The 20,529-nt window shown below is 35.8% G+C and overlaps 1 long non-coding RNA gene across 2 annotated transcripts in view; it reads left to right on the plus strand.

The window, feature by feature from the left end:
* Positions 1-20,529, plus strand: part of LOC103875644 — a 49,267-nt gene that overhangs the window by 7,558 nt on the left and 21,180 nt on the right. Inside the window, exon 1 of one of the 2 annotated variants that reach the window (XR_002515568.2) lies at positions 12,081-12,834. The exons of the other annotated variant lie outside the window; for it this stretch is intronic. This is a non-coding gene — a long non-coding RNA (uncharacterized LOC103875644). Of the gene's footprint in view, positions 1-12,080; positions 12,835-20,529 lie in introns of those variants that run through there. 2 annotated transcript variants of the gene reach the window in all.

The raw sequence follows: 20,529 nt of genomic DNA on the forward strand, positions 1-20,529 counted from the left end.
TAGATCACAGAGATAAAAAACATTCCAGATTGATGGAAATATGTAAGTAAAAAAGGATCCAGTCTTTGAAAGATAGCATGGCACCCACCTGTACTGACAGAGGTCAAGATAATTGACTGAAATAAGGTGAGAAGGAAGAGTATTTCTGCATTGCAGATAGTGTAAATAAAGTCCTTGGAAAGAGAGTTGGCCCTGAAGTCAGGAGATCTGGGTTTAATTTTGTAATCTTGAGCCAATCAATCTTAGTCTATCATCTTTTAATTCTCCTATTCATAGAAATGAGGATGAGAATACATATTTGTCTATACTGTAATTCACAATTTCACAGAATGGTTTCTAGTCTGAATAAGAACCTAAAGCAAATTGCTTTGAGCTGTTAGAAGAAAGATACTATTCAAATCCAAGGAAGTATTTTAAGATCTTATATTCACTCACTTTTATATGTGGTTTTGCTAAAATAGAAAGATTAGTTTGAAGTTCATCCTGCTGTTTTGGTAACATCAGTAAAAATGTCTTCCTGATTTTTTTCTGAGTGTAAGATAAAATTTATTGCTCTCAGCTAAGTAGATTATCAGCCATTTTCTTTGAATACCCATATTTTAAAAGTAGAATCTCTTTTATTTATATATAAACTAGGAAATGACATGTGAACTTATAAAATTTCATGTAAAATGAAGTACGTTAAATGCATGTGACAGTTTTTAGTCCTGAGTTTGTTATTCCTTTCTACGTAATACAAATAGAATCTTCCCTAACTTAAATTTTAGTAGTTTCAAAAAGAATTAATGCTAGTTTCTTTCAAGCATATATTTTAGGTTTTTTTTTTTTAAAAATAAAATCATTATCTTACTTGTATACTACTCAACTGTATTTGAACAATGATGTTTGTAGAATAGGTAGATGGAAACTTCTTCATTTTCATCCTACACCTAACTAATGCTCAGCTATCAGTTGAGGTCATACTGCCTCTTAAATCTAAGGAAGATTAACTTGATTCCTTACTTTAAGTCTTGAGATTTCAGCTCCTTCTACAGTAGGTTAGATCATGTATCATTTTGCTATTTTGTTCATTCTGTCCCTATTCTGCCATATTGTCTCAGAGGTGGAAGCCATCTTGTTTACCTGCTTTTAACAGATAAATGTCTTACAAAGAACTTTTTAATATTAGCTGAGTTTAATGATAGTTTGGGGAAATGGAATGGGTTCACAGTGCAGCGTTGTAAACGTGAAAAATACATTTTAGACATCTCGGTCCTTTAAAAACGTCCATCTGTAGATATTTTTGAAAATCAGGCTCTAGCCTTTCTCTGTGTTATTTATTTATTTATTTATTTATTTATTTATTTATTTTTGAGGCGGAATCTCACTCTGTCGCCAGGCTGGAGTGCAGTACCGCCATCTTGGCTCACTGCAACCTCTGCCTCTTGAGTTCAAGCGATTCTCCTGCCTCAGCCTTCCAAGTAGCTCAGACTACAGGCACGCGCCACCACACCCAGCTAATTTTTGTATTTTTGGGAGAGACGGGGTTTCACCATGTTGGTCAAGATGATCTTGATCTCTTGACCTCGTGATCCGCCCGCCTCAGCTTCCCAAAGTGCTGGGATTACAGGCGTGAGCTGTGTGTTTTTAGAGCCTCCCTCTCCTCTCATTCTCTTGAAAGCCAAACCCAAAATGAAATTAAAATAAATTCTTCTTATTTTTATAACACAGAAAATTTGGAATCTCTCTCCATTCTTCTTGACTCATGACTTTGTAGTGATACTTTGCATCGCCACTTTTCCAAACCTATGTGATTCTCTCACTGTGAAGGCTTGATGTTACACTAATTTTTTAATGTTATTAAATATTCTATGTCAAATATATTTCAGACTGATTAAACCACAAAATTACTAGAAGAAAATTTTGGTGAATTTTTTTTAATTTCAGAAAGTGGAAGGACATTATAAACATAAAGTAGATAATAAATTACAATATTTAAAAATTTATAGATTGGACTACATGACATTTATTTTGTCCTTACACTTCAAAAAAAAGAAAATAATTAAACTTACAAGGATTTCATCCTTGAGTCTCTTAAATTTTTTTTCAATTTATCCACATGAAATTCACATAACATAAAATCATGTGAAATTGAACAATTCAATAGCATTTAGTACATTCACAGTGTTGTACACTGCCTCTATCTAGTTTCAAAACATTTCGTTGTTCCAAAAATAAAACATATCACTAAACAGTTTCTCCCCATTGCCCCTTCCCCTAGCCCCTGGCAAGCCCCAATCTGCATTCTGTCTTTATTAATTTACCCATTCTGGATATTTAATAGAAATGAAATCATATAGCACGTGATGTGTCTGGTTTCTATCACTTAGCTTGTTTTTGAGGTTCATCTACAGTACGGTATAGGAGTATATATCTACTATACATATTAAAGTATGTTTCTGTGCTTCATCCCTTTTTATGCTTGATAATATTCCACTGTACATATATACCACATATTTTTAATAGACTTTATCTTTTTTTTTTTTTTTTTTTTGAGACAGGGTCTTGCACTGTGGCCCATGCTGTGGTATGGTGACACACACATGGCTCACTGCAGGTTCAACCTTCTGGGCTCAAGCCGTCTGGCTGGGACTACAGTGCATGCCATCATACATGATTAATTTTTAAAATTTTTTTTGTAGAGATGGGGGTCTTACTATGTTGCCTGGGCTGGTCTCAAACACCGAGCCTCAAGTGACACTCCTGCCTTGGCCTCCCAAAGTGCTGGGGTTATAGGTGTGAGCCACTGCATCTGTATCTTTTAGAGTAGTTGTAGGTTCACAGCAAAACACAGCAGAGGGTACAGAGATTGTCCAGATATGCCCCACCACGTAACATTTTAAAACACCTGTAAGCCTCCACAATTATATTTAAACATCAAGAGTCAAGAAATGGATTATAAAGTAAATATAAGTTAAAACCATAACACTTCTAGAATAAAACATAAGAATAAATCTTTATAACATTGGGTTAGACAATGATCCCTTGGATAATACATGAAAAGCACAAACCGTAAAAGAAAAAATTGATAAATTGGATTTCATTAAAATAAATTTTTTTTTTTTTTTTTTGAGACAGAGTCTCACCATATCACCCAGGCTGGAGTGTAGTGGCGTGATCTCGGCTCACTGCAACCTCCACATCCTGGGTTCAAGCAATTATTCTGCCTCAGCCTCCTGAGTAGCTGGGACTATAGCCATGCACCACCACGCCCAGCTAATTTTTGTAGTTTTAGTAGAGACAGGATTTCACCATGTTGGCCAGGATGGTCTCAATCTCTTGACCTCGTGATCTGCCCACCTCAGCCTCCCAAAGTGCTGGGATTATAGGCATGAGCCACCACGTTTGGCCAAAAATTTGCTTTTTTAAAGACACAGTTGAGAAAATCAGCATACAAACCAGAGATAAAATATTTGCAAAACACATATCTGATGAAGGACTTGTATACAGAATGCATAAAGAACTCTTAAAAGTCAATAATAAAAGGGCTAACAAGTCAACTGAAGAAATAGGTAAAAGATTTGTCAGGTCATCTAAACCTGACGAAATGTCCTTGACCTATCTGCTAGCTAAGAAAAAAAAAGCCAGGGATTGGTGAATGTTTTCTGTAAGGGATCGGTTAGTAAATATTTTAGGCTTTATGGGCCACACACGGTTTCTCTAACATATTTTTGTTTGTTTGTTTGATTAAACCACCCTTTGGCTAGGCCTGGTAGCTCCCACCTGTAATCCCAGTGCTTTGGGAGGCCCAGGGAGGAGGATCATTTGAGGCCAGTTTGAGATCATTCTAGGCAACATAGCCAGAGCCTATCTCTACCAAAAAAAAAAAAAAAAAAAAAAAAAAAAGGAGAAGAAAAGAAAAAATTAATTTAACAACACTTGAAAATGTTTTAAAAAGTTTTTAAAAAATAACTCACAGGCTATACAAAAATAGGCTGTGGGCAAGATATAGTCCTAGGATTATAGTTTTCTGACCTCTAGCCTAGGCTTCAAGTAGAACAAAGAAAAAAAACCAACGATGCCCCATCCTGGAAAAAAAAAACAAAAAGAAAGAAAGAAAGAGAGAGAGAGAGAAAGAAAGAAAGACCTCACCAAAACAAACAAACAGAAAAAGCCCTCACTTACTGAGAATTAATAATAACATCTCTGTCCTTAAATGTGTTTATGTTTCCAATTTTCAGTATCTACATGATCCAGGAAATCCCAAGCCAAGATATGCAATTAAAGTAGATCTGGGTAGGTAATGCTGATAGATGCTCAGGGGAAGCAAAAACATAATTTCTGGAAAGCAGTCTCTCAAATTAGATTTAGAGGAGCAATGCATGACTCAAACTAAATATTTTAAAATGGAAAAGAAAAACCCCAAAGAATTTCTCTGTTGGAAATGTCAAATATTTAAAATGTTGAAAGAGAAAACAAAATTTAAGATATGTCTAGGATCCTCAATTGTCTTGAGGTGTTCAAAAAAAAAAAAAAAAGATGTGTAAGATATAAAAAATAATAAGATGAACCAGTATATTTGGAAAATATTCGAACAAAATTTATAATAATTAACACTACAATAACTGAAATTGGAAACAGTGGACCAGTCAAAGAGTACCTTGGACACGGCTGAAGAAATAATTAGTTATCTAGAAGGTAGATCTAAAGAACATACAAAATGTAGCACAAAGAGAAAAAGAGATTGAAAATATAAAATAATGATTATCAAATACAATGGCTGGAGTTAGATGGGCTAAAATAATTTGATCATAGTTTCAGATAGAAAAGAATACAGGGAGGTATGAGGGGGTAATATTCAAGGTGAAATACTGAGAATTTTTCAGAATTGAAGAAAGTCCCCAAGCTTCATATTGTGAATGCATAATGAATTCCTGACAGGAAAAATTGTTAAACTTAAAGTTATATGGTAGTAAAATTGCAGAACACCACAGTAAAGGAGAGTTTAAAATGGACTAGAGAGAAAAGACATTTTACATAGAAAGGAATAATAAGCAGATTGACAATGTAAGCTAAGGCATCTAAAATAATAACATTCAGGTACTGAAAATATGATAGTCAACACAGAATTATATTCTAGCTAAATTTTATTTAAAATGCTGAAGGAAAATCAAGATATTTTCATGAAAACAAAAGCAAATTACCACCAGTAGACCTGCAAACCCTGAACTTCTGGCAGGAGGAAAATTATCTCAGATGGAAAGTCAAGAGAGGCTTATAAGTAAAGATGCTCAGAAATATGTGAATAAATTTAAAATAGATTTATCTGTGAGAAAAAGAAAAGGAATGTTTGACTTGAAGTATTAAAAAAAGGGCAAGGGCCAGGTGCAGTGGCTCACGCCTGTAATCTTAGCACTTTAGGAGGCCAAGACGGGTGGATCACAAGGGCAGGAGTTCGAGATCAGCCTGGCCAAAAGGGTGAAACCCCGTCTCTACTAAAAATACAAAAATTAGCCAGGTGCGGTGACGGGTACCTGTCATTCTAGGTACTCGGGAGGCTGAGGCAGGAGAATTGCTTGAACCCGGGAGGCGGAGATTGCAGTGAGCCAAGATCACGCCACTGCACTCTAGCCTGGGTTACAGAGCAAGACTTTGTCTTGAAGAAAAAAAAACAAAAACCAAAGAGCGAGAACATGTAAAAATGCAAGCAAGATGATTGTTCTAGAGAAAGGTATGTTCTGGAGAAGGGAAAAGATAACGGCTGAGATATGCAAAGGATTAGACTATCACGTCAGATACACGTAAATCAGAGACCTTACTCAGTGTCAAGCTTGACTAATCATTTCAACAATACAGCAATCAGGAGTCCTAGGCAGAGTGGGTTCAAGGTCTTCAACCACCAGTGCAGCTCCTTTATTGCAACTTCATGTCGTGTGCTCTGGCTCAAATAATTCATGAGGTCTCCAAGTAAGAGTAATGTAGGCAAGAATGTTACTTTTGGAAGGGATCCATTCTGTCATAAAAACAACTTTATTTTATGTAGATAGCTACATAGCTTATTTAACATTTAAATGCCCTATATGCCCATAGATTCCAGGTTTGTTTCCCGTAAGCAGGCACAGTCTGCTAAAATCATTCATTCTACAGATAAGGACTACTGCTAGCAAACCATTAGTATGTCAATATCACATTTATTAAGAGATTTTTTCACATTGCCTCATTGTTTCTTGGGGATGACCCTTACTCCTCAAAAGGGGAATAAATAGATCCTGATGTGCCTCTTAATAATTTTCTTCCCGATTATTAACTTTAGACATTAAGTTAAATATGTATGATAAAATCATAATGTTAACTCTAAAAACATATACAATAATAAAACATGCAACTTCCAACCAGTGGTGTGAAAATACTTGGAATCAAATGTAATAACCCTTGCTTAATCCAATGGCAAAACAAGCAAGGCAAATAGAGCATAAAATAAGACATTGGAAATGATTTCAAATATGTTAACAACCATATTCTAACCGAAAGAAAGTTGACATAGATATATATCACACAAAATAGAAATGAAGGCAAAACATATTATTAGAGACTCTAAAAATCAACCTAATTGATAAAAGGTTTCTCTTTACCAGTTTCAGTTCACTGGTAATATAGAACCATTTTAAACAAATATGTACCAATAACATAACCTTAAGACATACAAAGCAAAAATGGATGACTAAAAAGTAGATATTGTCAATTCCATTATCATAGTGGGAGATGTTAATACATTTCTCTCATAAAAATTAATAAGAATATGGAAGATTTGGGTGCTATAATATTCCTGCTGGATCCAATGGATATTTCTAGAAACTTGTACACCCAAATTAGATTACACATAATATACATAGTATCTTCTTGAGAACACACAAAATATTTACAAAAACTGGCCATATTCTAGGCATAAAACAAATATAAACATATTTCAAAAAAGTAATATCATATTGCACATACTCTCTGACTACAGTGGGACCAAATTAGAGACCAATAACAGAAAGACAACTACATATGCCCCCATATCTGCAATTAAAAATATCCTCAAAGCAAAAATAACCCTTGCCAGACTCCCTTGCAGCTAGTCCTCTGGATGGGTTTAGTTTGCAATGATCGTAAGCACTCTTCAGAGTCTGAAATTTGGAACTGAGCTGGAGAAAGAGGTAGAGCAAGAGGCAGCTGTTTTGTTGGTGTGAATTGTAGCAGAAATAACAAGGTTTAGGAGCTAATATCTATAGCTAGGATTTACTAACATGATTGATGAAGTTCTGATTGCCCCAGGAACAGAAGATTCATTGGAGTACAGCTTTGCTTGGAGGGCTTTGGAAATTTTCCCAGAGGCATGATAAAGAATCTGTTTTTTTGTTCGTGTGCGTATTTTTTTTATTTTCTGTTTTAGTCCATTCTCACACTGCTCTAAATAAATACCTGAAACTGGGTAAATGGGTAATTTGTAAATAAAAGGGGTTTAATTGGCTCACAGTTCTACAGGCTATACAAGAAGCACAACTAGGGAGGTCTCAGGAAACTTATAATCATAGCGGAAGGTAAGGGGGAAGCAGGTATGTCTCAAATGGCTGGAGCAGGAGGAAGAGAGCAAAGCGGCAGTTGCTACACATTTTTAAACAACCAGATCTCATGAGAACTTACTCGGTGTCATGAGGAGTGTCATGAGAACAGCAAGGGGGAAACCATCCCCTTGATTCAATCACCTCCCACCAGGCCTGTCCTCCAACACTGGGGATTACAATGTGACATGAGATTTGAGTGGGGACATAAATCCAAACCATATCACTTCCCAGTGATTTTGTAAGATATGATGCATGTTATAAATTTTTAAATTCTCTTGCACTTAGATGAGTAAAAGTAGATTGTACCTAAACCCTGATCAATATGCCCACTATATTCATTTATTCATATCTCACTTACTTTTCAATCCACTCCAACCTGACCTTGCCCGTCATTACTCCAAAATTGTTCTTGCTACAGTTAACAATATTCTGTATAGAACTCAATCCCATAGTTGTTTTCAAACATTATTGTATTCCCTCAGTTACAATTTACTCTGTTGACCACCTTCCCCCTCTTAAAACCCTATCTGCTCTTGGATTCTGTGAATGCACATTCTATGGATATTGTTCTTGCCTTGTACCTCCTTGACAGCTTCTTAGTCTTTTGCAGGTTCATCATCTTCTACTTGGCCATCAAATGCTCGTCTCAAGGTTTAGTCCTAGGCTATCTTGTAGGCTCACTTAAGAAGTGTGACGTTCAGTGTAATAGCCACTAGCTGTGGATATTTATGTTTAAATTAATTAAAATTACATACAATTTAAAATTCAGTTCCTCTGCTTGAGCTAGTCACTTTATTCAAGTACTCACCCATTACACATAGCTCAGTAATAATTAATACAAATATGAAAGATTTGACCACATTGGGATGTGAACTATGTTTTAATCCGTTTTGGATTCATTACCGAATTTGAGGATTATCATCTTTCAAAATATCCATAAAATCTTCAGACATTATGTATTCAAATATTATCTTTTACCAATCTCACTATTGTTTCCTTCTGGAACTCCAATAATTAATTTACCTACCCACATATCTACAGGCAAACAATTTATGGACAAAAGACAACATTTAAATGTACATTAGAATATTATTAGAACAAAATGATAAAAATAAAACACAAAATGCATGTCATGGAACAAAGCTACATGTTTTGAGGGAGATCTGTAGTCCCAAGTACTTACATTAGTGAAGAGGAAAACCTAAAAATTTTTGTGCTAAGCATTCAATTCAAGAACATATTAAAAGCAACATCAAAATAAATTCAAAGAAAGTAGAAAAACAGAAATAACAAAGTAAAAGCAAAAATCTCCTTCTTGTTTAATTTTCTCTTTTGCTAGCTCCATTCCAACCACACAAGGGGCCTCGATGACCTTTGAACGTGCCAAGCGTTGCCCTTGCCTTGCCAGATGCTGATGTCTCTGCTTCTAATGCTTTCCCTCCTGAAACCCACATGGCTTGCTCCCCACTCTTACTCAGGCCTTTGCCCAAATGGGACCTTGCTGAGGCCTTTCCTGACCCTCTGATACAAAATTACATTCCTGTTCCCACACTTCATAACTACTCTACCTTGACAGAGTTTTTCCATTGGATAGATCACATTTAACACAGAACATATTCTTAACACAATTATTTGTATGTCTCTTTACATTCAATTTAAATTTCATCAGATAAGGGAGTTTTAAACTTTTTGCCTGTAGCACCTAGAAGAATGCTCAGCTATTAATTGAAAATCGATGACTATTTGTTAGATAACTAACACTGATGAATATAGAAACAAAGAACAATAATAGAAAAATAAAGTTAAAAATGCTTCTTTGAAAAATGTATAAAATAATTGGCAAATTTATTTTTTAAGTAAGATTTTAAAAGTAATTCGGATAGTAAGTGCTGTTTTATCTCAATATATTTGATAAAGTAGATGAAATGAATACATTTATTACAGAATGCTGGTTAGAAAAAGAAAATGACTTAAGAAGAAATAGAAAATCCAAGAGGTAAGTGTCAATTTGTCCAAGACTGAATTCCCACAGGCTGGCTTTCCGGGAAAAGGAGTTGGGCTTATGAAGAATTCCGTGAAAACTGGCCAGAGCCTAGTGCTTCATATGATCAATCCTGGAAGAAGGTTCACAGAGCAGATCAAGCCACTAACCAATCATGTCATGTAGCTGAATTACAAGTGTTGGGACTTCAGCAGGAAAAGGACTGGTGCTCCCCAATTCTGAAAAGCTAAGGTAGTCAAAAAACAGTGGGTACAGGGTTCTACTTGATTGTATTGTTGTAATCGCAGGACTTGCATTACAGTTCTTGATCACATCAGAGTGCTCTTCCAGGCCACGACTGCTTAAGAGCCTGCCATACGCCATCCCTGATTTCACCAGAGAAGAACCTAATCATACAGGTTAAAAAACCTGCAGCTCAATGGCCAGAATTTCTCCTATAGGAATCTGATGCTCAGCCTTGCAAGATCCTGTGGGCTGCTCTAGAGTCCATTAGGCAATGGTGGAACTTCAGGCCATGTACTGCTCCTGCCTCTGTTGTCTCTCAAAAAAATATTTTCCAGAATAACTGTTGTGTGTCCTCTCTAGACGTTCACATTCCATTGGGCAAGTAAACCCCAAAGAGATTTTCAATAAAAGAAATCACATCAGTTGTTGCAAAACAAACAAACCTAGAAAACTTTATAGTTGAATTCTACAAAGTATTCTGGGAACAAATAATTTTTTCAATCTTACATAAATTCTTCCAGAGATGAGAAAAAGAAGAAAGACTTTCCAATTAACTTTTTTAACAGATGAGCATATTTTGATATCAAAACTGTACAGGAGCGATGCAGGCCAGAATGGCCAATATTACTGGTGCACATAGATGTTTAAGTGGTAAAGAAATACAGAGGGAGATAAAGTGGAGGCAAGAGGAAGAAACGAGTAAGGACACTAATATCGTCTTAATATATTAATAATAGGAACACTACCTGAGAAATAATATCTATACCTTCTAGATCAAGTGATAGAGACTTTTTTTTTAAGAGACAGGGTCTTGCACTGTTGCCCAGGCTGGAGTGCAGTGCCTTGATCATAGCTCACTGCAGTCTCAAACTCTTGGGCTTAAGAGATCCTCCCACCTCAGCCTCCTGGTAACTGGGACTACAGGTGCGCAGAACCACACCTGGATAATTTTTTAATGTTCTTTTGTTTTGCAGAGATGGGTCTCACTATGTTGCCCAGGCTTGTGGGCTTAAGCGTATTATTTACAGTTACAAAAGGAATGATAAAAGCATTTAAACAATAATTTAAAAACTGGCTGGTGAATAGGCTAAAGAACGGTGAAAAACTTGAATTACATACCCATCTGTAGTATAAGAAAGTTGAAATATATATTTTATTGCTAATGGATTAAAAATAAAGAATTGATCAAGTTATTTAGAGCTATTGCAGTAACCATTAGAAAAATGAAATATTAAATGTTAAAACATGGTTTCCTCTGGAGAGAGGATCTAGGAGAATGTGAAGTTGAAGTAGGACAATATTGCTTTACTTTGTAAATCTTCTGAACAATTTAATTTCTAACCAATACAGTGCTTTGATGAAAAAATAAAATTTGATTAATCCAAGCCCCCGTTTAAATTTAGTTAATAGCTTCACACTACTTGAGTAGTGATAGATACTTAGAGCATGTAAGACCCTTCGGAATGGGGCCTCAGTCCACCCTCCCTCATCTCTTTCCCCTCTCTGCACTAGACACAGTGATCTTCCAGTTCCTCAGTGTCATACTCTCTGGCGCCTCAAAGTCTTGATATCTTGATGTTCTCTCTGTCCAAGATACTTTTCCTCCTCCCCATTGCCTTAGTCCATGGAACTCAGGTAGTTTTCAAATCTCAGATCAAAATCACTTATTCTGAGAAGTCTTTCTTGTCTACCTTCCTCCCTAGTCTGCCAAGTTTCTTTTTCATATACTTCCCTAGAATTATATTCTATAGCACATTTTTATTTTGAAATTACAAGTGATTAATGTAATTAATACATATTATTTTAATGTACATATTAATATGTAATTTCAAAATAAAATAACATTATATGATTAATATTGGTCTCCTTGATTAGATACTAAAGGCCATAAGGTCTTGAGTGTGCGTTTTTCTCATCACTATTTCTCCACTGCTTATATGGACACAAAACAGCTGGACCAGTCATAGTGGTACACACCTGTAGTCCCAGCTGCTCCAGAGGCTGAGGCAGCAGAATTGTTTGAGGCCAGAAGTTTGAGATGGGCAATATAGTAAGATCCCATCTCTACAAAAATTTTTAAAAATATTATCTGTGAGTGGTGGCACATGCCTGTAGTCCCAGCTACTCAGAAGGCTGAGGTGGGAGGATCCTCTGAGCCCAGGAGTTTGAGGGTGCAGTGAGCTACGATCATGTCACTGCACTCCAGCCTGGGTGACAGAGCAAGATCACCATCTCAAAACAAATAAATAGGTAAAAAATTATTGAACAAATAAATGAGTCATTGATTGAATAATGAAGGATGAGGAAACCATTTGGGGCCATTATAAATAAATGACAGTTTCCAATTAATTTTTTCCTTTCATCTTAAGATGCTACTGGGGTTTATGATTTCTGTTGGAAGATCTCTAGTTCATGTTTGTTTTTGCTGAAGTTCAGCAAGTTGGACTTGGTTTTTGAGATATTCTTAGTGGTACATAGCATTAACATTGCCTTCACACTCCCCGAGGGAACCCTCCTGATTGATAGCGCACAGAGCTCATAATGGGATATCTGGGTTGCCTGTGTTCCCTTGTTTACAACCCAGGTCAACAGCTGGTCAGCCTTCCAAAGTATTCATCACTGTTTTGGATTTCCACAATGGCAAGTTCTTCAGGGGCAGAAACTTTTTTCTCCTTATTTCTGTTATTCATTACAAGGATTTATTTGAATTGCTTTGCATCATTTAATGCTTACAACAATGTTGTTATAGATGAGGAGTCTAATATTTAGAGATTAAATGTCTTGTCGAACATCATATAGTTAGTAGAGGTAGAGCAGGCAGAGACACTTTTTCAGACTCTTTGTAAAGTGCTCTTTATGTCTCTTCTTTCTTCTCTTGTTAAAGAATCACCAACTATGCTAGAATTGAATTGTTACGCCCAATTATTTTCTACCTTTATGAAAGAGACTTCTACATTCTCACCTGTCATCATGCAATTCCATTGTCTCCCTGAGGGAAGAACTACTTTCCGACTTGGATATGTGAGTTACTTTGGTCAAAAAAAATGTGAGGGGGAGTGACATATGCTATGTCTACACAAAAACTTTAGGCTGAGCATGGTGGCTTATGTGTGTAATCCCAGCACTTTGGGAGGCCTAGGTGGGAAAATCATTTGCGCTGAAGAGTTCAAGACCAGCCCAGGCAATGTAGTAGATCCTATCTCTACAGAAGAGAAAAACAAAAAGTAGCTGGGCATGATAGCATGTGCCTGTAGTCCTAGCTACTCAGGAGGCTGAGATGGCAGGATCACTTGAGCCCAGGAGGTTGACACTGCAGTGAACTAAAATGATGCCCCTGCACTCCATCCTGGGCAACAGAGAGAGACCCTGTCTCAAAAAATAAAACCAAACAAAATGTAAGATCCATTGGTTGTAGTCATTGCTCTTTTCCTTCTACCATGAGAACAGCATGTTTCATATATGGGCTACTCTTTCAACCTAGATCCCAGAATGAGGAAGAAATGCAATAGAGCTAAGACAAAGCTGACCTATAGCTGACATGTAATATGAACAAGAAATAAATATTTGTATTTCTAAGCTACTAATATTTGCAGATTGTTTTTTTGCAAAGCATAACTCAGCAAATGCTGTCTGCTATACTAACTTAGCAATTACTGTATGCTTGGCAGAATATTTATTCTATACTGTATGTCAAGTAGTATATGCTTGGCAGAATAGTAAGCATTTTGCATATAATGATATCATTTGATCTTTATACAAACCTATGATGCTGGTATAACTATCCTATCTTCCATATAAAGAAAGCAAAGCTTAGGAAGGTCATGTAAAGAATGGTAGATTCAGGATTGAAAATCAAGCTGTATGACACCTGAGCATGGTTAATTAACTCCTCCATCAAAATCCCTCCATCCATCCCAGGACACATGAGACCCAATACTTTAATGGACTAAACTTCAAGTTTTTAAAGACTTTGAAACATAAAATGACATGATTTATTAAGTACTTTCAAGATCTGAATTACTCAAATGGGTAGAATTAGCACAATAGGAGATGTGTCCATTTATTGCTTCTAGGCTCAAGAAACCAAGTCATGCAGAGAATCTTACTCTGTGACCTATGCATTGGGGAACATATTTGGTAATATAAGATTTAATCAAATTCTCTCTCTATAATTATTTATATGTTTTGCTTTTAGCTTCTATGTTTATGGTTCAAGCTCAGCTAGGGGTATAATTATTTTGAAAGGCAGCAGAAAGAAAAATCACCTAACGTTAAGTAGATCTGATGTATGGTCATCCTTTCAAAACCAACTAGATATTTAATATTTGACATATCACCCTGATCCCAATTACCTTATGTGTAAAATGGAGCTGAAAATACTTCACAGCTTATTGACTGGGAGCTGAAAATAAATGATCTCTGCAGGAATTATATAACTCTGAGCATGATGATTAATTGTTCTATGTTAGGCCACAGCCTAATGGCTGAGACATAGAAAAAGAATGGTATAGTGGAACAAGAACTGGTTTGGAATGCAAGACCTGTATTCTGCTTCTACTTCTGCTGCCAGTTTCTTTTATGTTTCTCAGCAAATCATTCATATTATCTGGACTTTGTTTGACCATTTTATTGTCCATTTTCCTCTCTTAAATAATGAGAGGATAGGAGAATATGTTCTCTTTTGCCTGTTAGCTTGAAAAGGCACTGATTTTAAACTGAATAAATGTAAGTACTTTACATTTAGTGTTTCAAATGGAACTATAGGATGAGCTTACTACAACATACACCATGTCATCAAGTTCAAGGTGATGTGAACATTTCTTATAGATAGAATTATATTTAGCTATATTTGTTCTAATGAATGTTTCTCTTTTTTTCTTGCACACTTGTATTTAATACAGATTCTTTCATGAAATAAGTGATCAGTAACTTTTTCTTTTTGATGATGACCTTTTTCCAGTTTCTAATATTTTGAAAGCTGGTGTTTTAGTAGTCATTTTCTGTAAGGCCACATTAGTCTATGAAGCAAAGTTTCAGTTTAGAATATCAAGGTAGCACCAACTGCCCTTCATCTACATTGATGGCTTTCTATATTGTTAGACTGGTTCAATTCTCTTATTCTCATTATTTAAAGTACATAGTTATATGGACTATACTTGATAAAGGTATGTATGAAAAGTATAAGTATGTATGCCAGTGTGATTTTAAATGTCATCCTTCAATGCTCATATGAAAAAAGTGGAATGGTATGTGAGATGGTAGATTCAAATTAGATTTCTCACCTAACATTTTTAATATTTGGTTTCTTATTAAGCAGATAAAATAGGTGATAATGTATTAAAATCTTGCATCTGAAAAACAGTCATTCTGTGAATGGCTGACAGCACTTTAGGGTAGCATTAAAGTCACCATGTTTTCCTGTATCTGGGGAGCACTGTCACAGTGCTTGATTACTTCACCTAACAGGCTCTCAGAAAGATGGACCCCGATGTGGCAGCTTGTAGCTATACATTAGCGCGGTTTGTGTTACAGCCAATTGCCGTCTGACCTCTCCTCCCAGCAGAGGCAGTGTAGCGCCATCTGTACATCTTTTCGTCACATTAAATCATGTCATTTAAAGGGCTTCTGAATGTGAACAAGTTTACCTTATGCTTAGGAGAGAAATTAGTCAAACTGCTGAACTGCAAGTCCATGTTCATTCGCACTCACCAATTTTCACATTGTTTTACTCTTTTCTGGAGTGATAATAATACTGTCAGAGACTGCTATCTGTTCAAAATTGGCTACGGTCATAGCTAGAATATCACTAAAGATTTTTTTTTTAAAAGGTCATTAAGGTAATTTGAACTTTATATGTCAACTAAATCCCAAGGTTGGAGTCTGAACTACCTTCCCAATCGGGATATGGATTTTTCAGACATAATTTGGCCCAGGGGCTTCCATGCCAATGTATATTTACATGAAAGACCAAGGAATTTCATAAGATACAAGCTAGAGATAATTGAAATGACCAAGTCTATTGAAGGAACACCTTCTGAGCCCATGGGCATGGATATGGCCTAGGCCTGCACAATCAAAATACGTCATTACCCTAGGCACAGTAATTTTCTCCCCCGAGGAATGCACATGTGAGTAGGTTAAGGCCAGTCAGAACTCTCCCCAGGATTTTCTTTGCAGAGAACAGGGTAAGATTGTCTCTTTGAGATGAACTTGCTAAACTTGAAGAATATGATTATGGTTGTGCCAGTGACTATCTTAATGGAACAGAGAGTAAATCTGCTTTATAACTGGGAAGACAAAGTTCTCATTACAGTACTTAAGCTTATTTCTTTATGCCAGCCAGACTGGAGCAGAAGTAGGATTTCTGGCCCTTTGGACTTCAAAATTGCATAAGCCTTTTTTTGTTTGTTTTTACTTGCTTGTTCAAGTCGATGTTTCTCAAAGTGTGATCTCTGTAGCAGCAGCATTAACGTGAGCTGAGAACTGGTTAGAAATGCTCATTCTAGGGCCCTATCCCATACTTTCTAAATCAGAACCTCTGGGAATAGGGAAGAAGTATAACAGACTCTCCAAGTAATTCTGATGCATTAAAGGTTGAAAAATACTGGTTTAAGTTATTTTCAATCAAGTTTCTAGCCATCTTCAATTGACCAAGTCCTGATACAGCAGTGACAAATAAGAACTTTCGTAACAGTGCTAATAGTAATCAGAATCAGAGAAGTATTTTGGTTAGAAAGTGTTCTTACTTCACCATTTCAGAGACCTAGTTTTGAATAAGAAGACTCTCTCGGGAGACTCCTGGAGTATCTGTTCTTAGTTTAGCCCCATAGCAACGTAGCCTCAAGTGGAGTCACAGGCCACTGGGAGATAAACATTGAAGAATCTGTTCCATCTAGGACTTCAAATTATTAGAATTTTAAAATTGTGGAGATATGGATAGGAATCTTCTCTGCAACTTTATGTCAGCTTGAACACATTCTATTTAAAAGAACTGCTTAATTTTAATTTCAATATCTGCGTTTAGAAGAGAACCTTTATATTGTCTCAAGGGGAAGATGTAGTCCCTCAATCTAAATATCTCTGCCTTTGATCCAAATCATTCCAATTTACTTTAACATAAGAGGGTGTGTTTTTCCAACTGGCTTAATGCTGGATACTGTGTCATCAAGGTAAAAATATAGTCAGAAATCTCTCGTGAGCTAATGGCATAATAGCAGTATGTTCCCTGATTAATAATTAAAATATAAAGTGTATGCTTCTAAGAAGTATTGCATCCTTGATCAAAAAAAATTAACAAAAACCACCGTCCTTCACATGCTTATGAATGCAGAATATACCATGTGGAAAGCACTGAATTTCCTTTAGTGTTATTTTTAAATATTTAGACATCTCTGTGATGCATGTTGATGAGTTGGCATATTTAATTCCCATGATACCTTCTTTCAAGAGGATTTATGCTTTGGAACATATGTAAGATCTGAAAAATTATTGCCTTAATTACAAAAATAGTGTCTTTTTGTACACTTTGTGTATTTCGTAAGTTTGAGTATAACTACTAGTAATTACTTATTAATTGTAAGACCTGGACTAACAAACAGAAATATGTTAATCTCTAAAATTCTTTGCAAGGATATTGACAAAATTGACAAAATGTTTAATTAACATTTCGTTATATTTAGAGGTTATATTATGTAAAGTTGCCTTTTGCAAGCTATGATTGTCTCCACAGTTCAGAGGCCTTGCATGAATGGGACCTATATGACTATTAATGGAAACAAGTTTCCTGTTGGAAGTATGTGTTAGTATTTTGCATAGAGGCTTCTTTTCCAAGACCCAAGTAGTCTCAAAAATTCCATGGGTACATATCAGCATTTTAAAGAAAACTATTTCTGATTTTTAGGGCAAACGTGAAAATCATCATTAAAACAGAAAACCAGATTGTTCTCGGTCCTTAGTAATAGTCTCCTAAACCACTGAAACAGAATTCAGCCAACTCATGGAAAATTCTTATATCAATTTTTACTGTATATATATTTATTGCCTTTTTAAAGCCAGTGTAATAGCAACAAACAGGCATAAACTTTGAGGTCAAACAAACATTTGTTAAAATTCTGATTGTGCCAAATACGTACCAGCTGTACGGAGTTAGGCAATATACTTTTGTGAAGCTTTGTTTCTTTAATATAAAATGAAGATAATTAATACCAATATTCCTAACACCATGTCCTATAACATCCAGGATAACAAACCTCCCCACTCATCTTTTGAAATGTGGCAACATGGATACAACTGGAAGCCATTATCTTAAAGCCGATTAATACAGGACCAGAAAACCAAATACTGTGTTTTCTCACTTATAAGTGGGAGCTAAACATTGGGTCTTCAAGGACACAAAGGTGGCAACAGTGGAAACTGGGGACAAACAGAAGGGGAGGTAGGTGAAGAGGGTTGAAAAACGAACTATTGAGTACTATGCTGAGTACTCAAATGACGGGATTATTCCTACCCCAAACATCAGTATCGCACAATATACCCAGGAAACAAACCTGCGCATGTACCCTCTGCATCGAAAATAAATGTTGAAGAAAAGAATAGAATTCAAAGAAATAATTACCAATAAAATAAAATGCAAGGCGATTTGGAACTTTGATACTCATGGTATATGTAGGTTTATAAGCGTGATTACCAGCAATGCATTTTCAGTGTAAGAGGATAAATTTTCCAAGCAGAAAATGGCCATTTTCAGTCAAGAATCTAGTAAGTGTACTTACTTTTTCATCCCTCAGGGTCACTTTTTTTTCCAGAAAACTTGCCCTGATTCTACTAGTCTGGACTATATGATTTACCTTTGTGCGTCTCCAAAACTGTATTCATTCTGCTATCGACAGCTTTTAGAATATACTGACTTCTGTCTCTCTTATCCATTATAATGCATGCTCCCTGAACACTGAATTGATGTATCATTTGCTTTGAAATTTCACCATCTACTTTAAGGTAAAGCATTTGTCACAGTCAGTAAGAGCTGTTGATTAATTATAGTCCCCTTTTCTTTATATACTGTTTATGTATTTATATGACAAAAATATGAAATTAGAAAACTGGATAAAATATAATGTTGCAGGGATATGGATGTATAGCAAGTCTCCTGTGCTACAGGTGCATGTGAATTGGAGCAACCTTTCTGGAAAGCTGTCCGTCATACTTAGCCAAATCAAATATATACTCACCTACAGTCCAGCAATTCTGCTCCTAGGCATGTACCATAGAGAAATACTCAGAGAGGTGTGTAAGGGGATTTGTTAAATGATGCTAATGTTAGTGTTATTTCTGGTGGCAGAGAATTGGAGGCAATCGAAGTGTCTAATTCTAGGGGAGTGGACAGATCTAGTGTGGTTGGCAGCATGTATTACACACTGTACTCTGCAGCATTCAGTAATAATGGAACCAGATAGGTAATAATGGAACCAGATAGGTGAATATCCAGAAACATGTGTGAATCTTTAAAATATAACGCTGAGTGCAAAGATAAGAACAGTAAACTATAACACAATGCCATTTAAAGTTTATGCACACAAAACAGCAATGCACATTTTAATTTTTTGAAATAATTTAAACTTTTATTTTAGAATCAGGGGCATTTTGTTACCTGAATCTTTGTATGTTGCATGATGCTGAGGTTTGGGGTACAACTGATCCTGTCACCCGCGAAGTGAGCATAGTATCCAGTAGTTAGTTTTTCAACCTTGAACTCCTTCTCTCCCTCTCTCTTCTAGTAGTGCCCCATGTCTATTGTCATCTTTATGTCCACAAATACCTAATGTTTAGCTCCCATTTATAAGTGAGAACATGCGGTATTTGGTTTTCTGTTCTAAAGCAAATATTTTCAGGAACACCTAAGACCAAAATAATGTATGTCAAATGCATTGGAATGGTTGCTTTGGTAGGAGAATGAAAATGATAATGCTGAATGCCTATAAAAGGAAAAAATAAAAAGAAAAAGAAAAGAAAATGTATGGAAGTTAAAAGAGACACAAACAAGAAGTCCTATAAGACCTTTTACAAAATCTGTATAATGGAAAAGCACTGACAAACCACAAAGATTTCTAAAGCTTAGCAGCTATTAATTGGCACTGCTAAAAGAGGAAGAAGTTATAGATTATAGAAAGGGAATAACTTAGATGCTCTTATCTAAGAATAAGTTTTGTCTTCTTAGAAGAGAAAGAAATATTTAATCCTATACCAGAAGGGGAAAGATGAGAACCACTGAACCTTCATCCTTTGCTGTTGGAATCAAATGTTTGGCATTTTAGGAAATTTCTTCTCAAGGGCTAGTCTTGAAATCAGATCCCACTATTCACAGGCTTTTCCTTTTTTAACCAAAAATAAGAAACAGAAATTGATAGGCATCGAGAGAAACAGAAGACTCATGGAACAAATAATAGTTCTTTTTAATCATGGAAATGGGGTAGTGTTAATCAAGTAAAAACAAGCTAGGGAAGCAGCAGCAGCAAATGGAAAAGGAACGAAAAGCTCATTACAGCAATGATCTGAAATCAAGACGTACATTCTCACACCGCATCATGGTAAAGTGAAAAGAGAAAGCAGAGTTTGGTGAGAAAAGAATCTCTTCAGTTATGTGTACACAAATATTTCAATTTCTGTAAATTTTATTTCATATTTTATGTCTCAGTGCAATCAAAGTTTTTCTAATTGCTT

Source organism: Papio anubis, chromosome 9, assembly GCF_008728515.1.
Source record: "Papio anubis isolate 15944 chromosome 9, Panubis1.0, whole genome shotgun sequence".
Taxonomy (NCBI): Eukaryota; Metazoa; Chordata; class Mammalia; order Primates; family Cercopithecidae; genus Papio; species Papio anubis.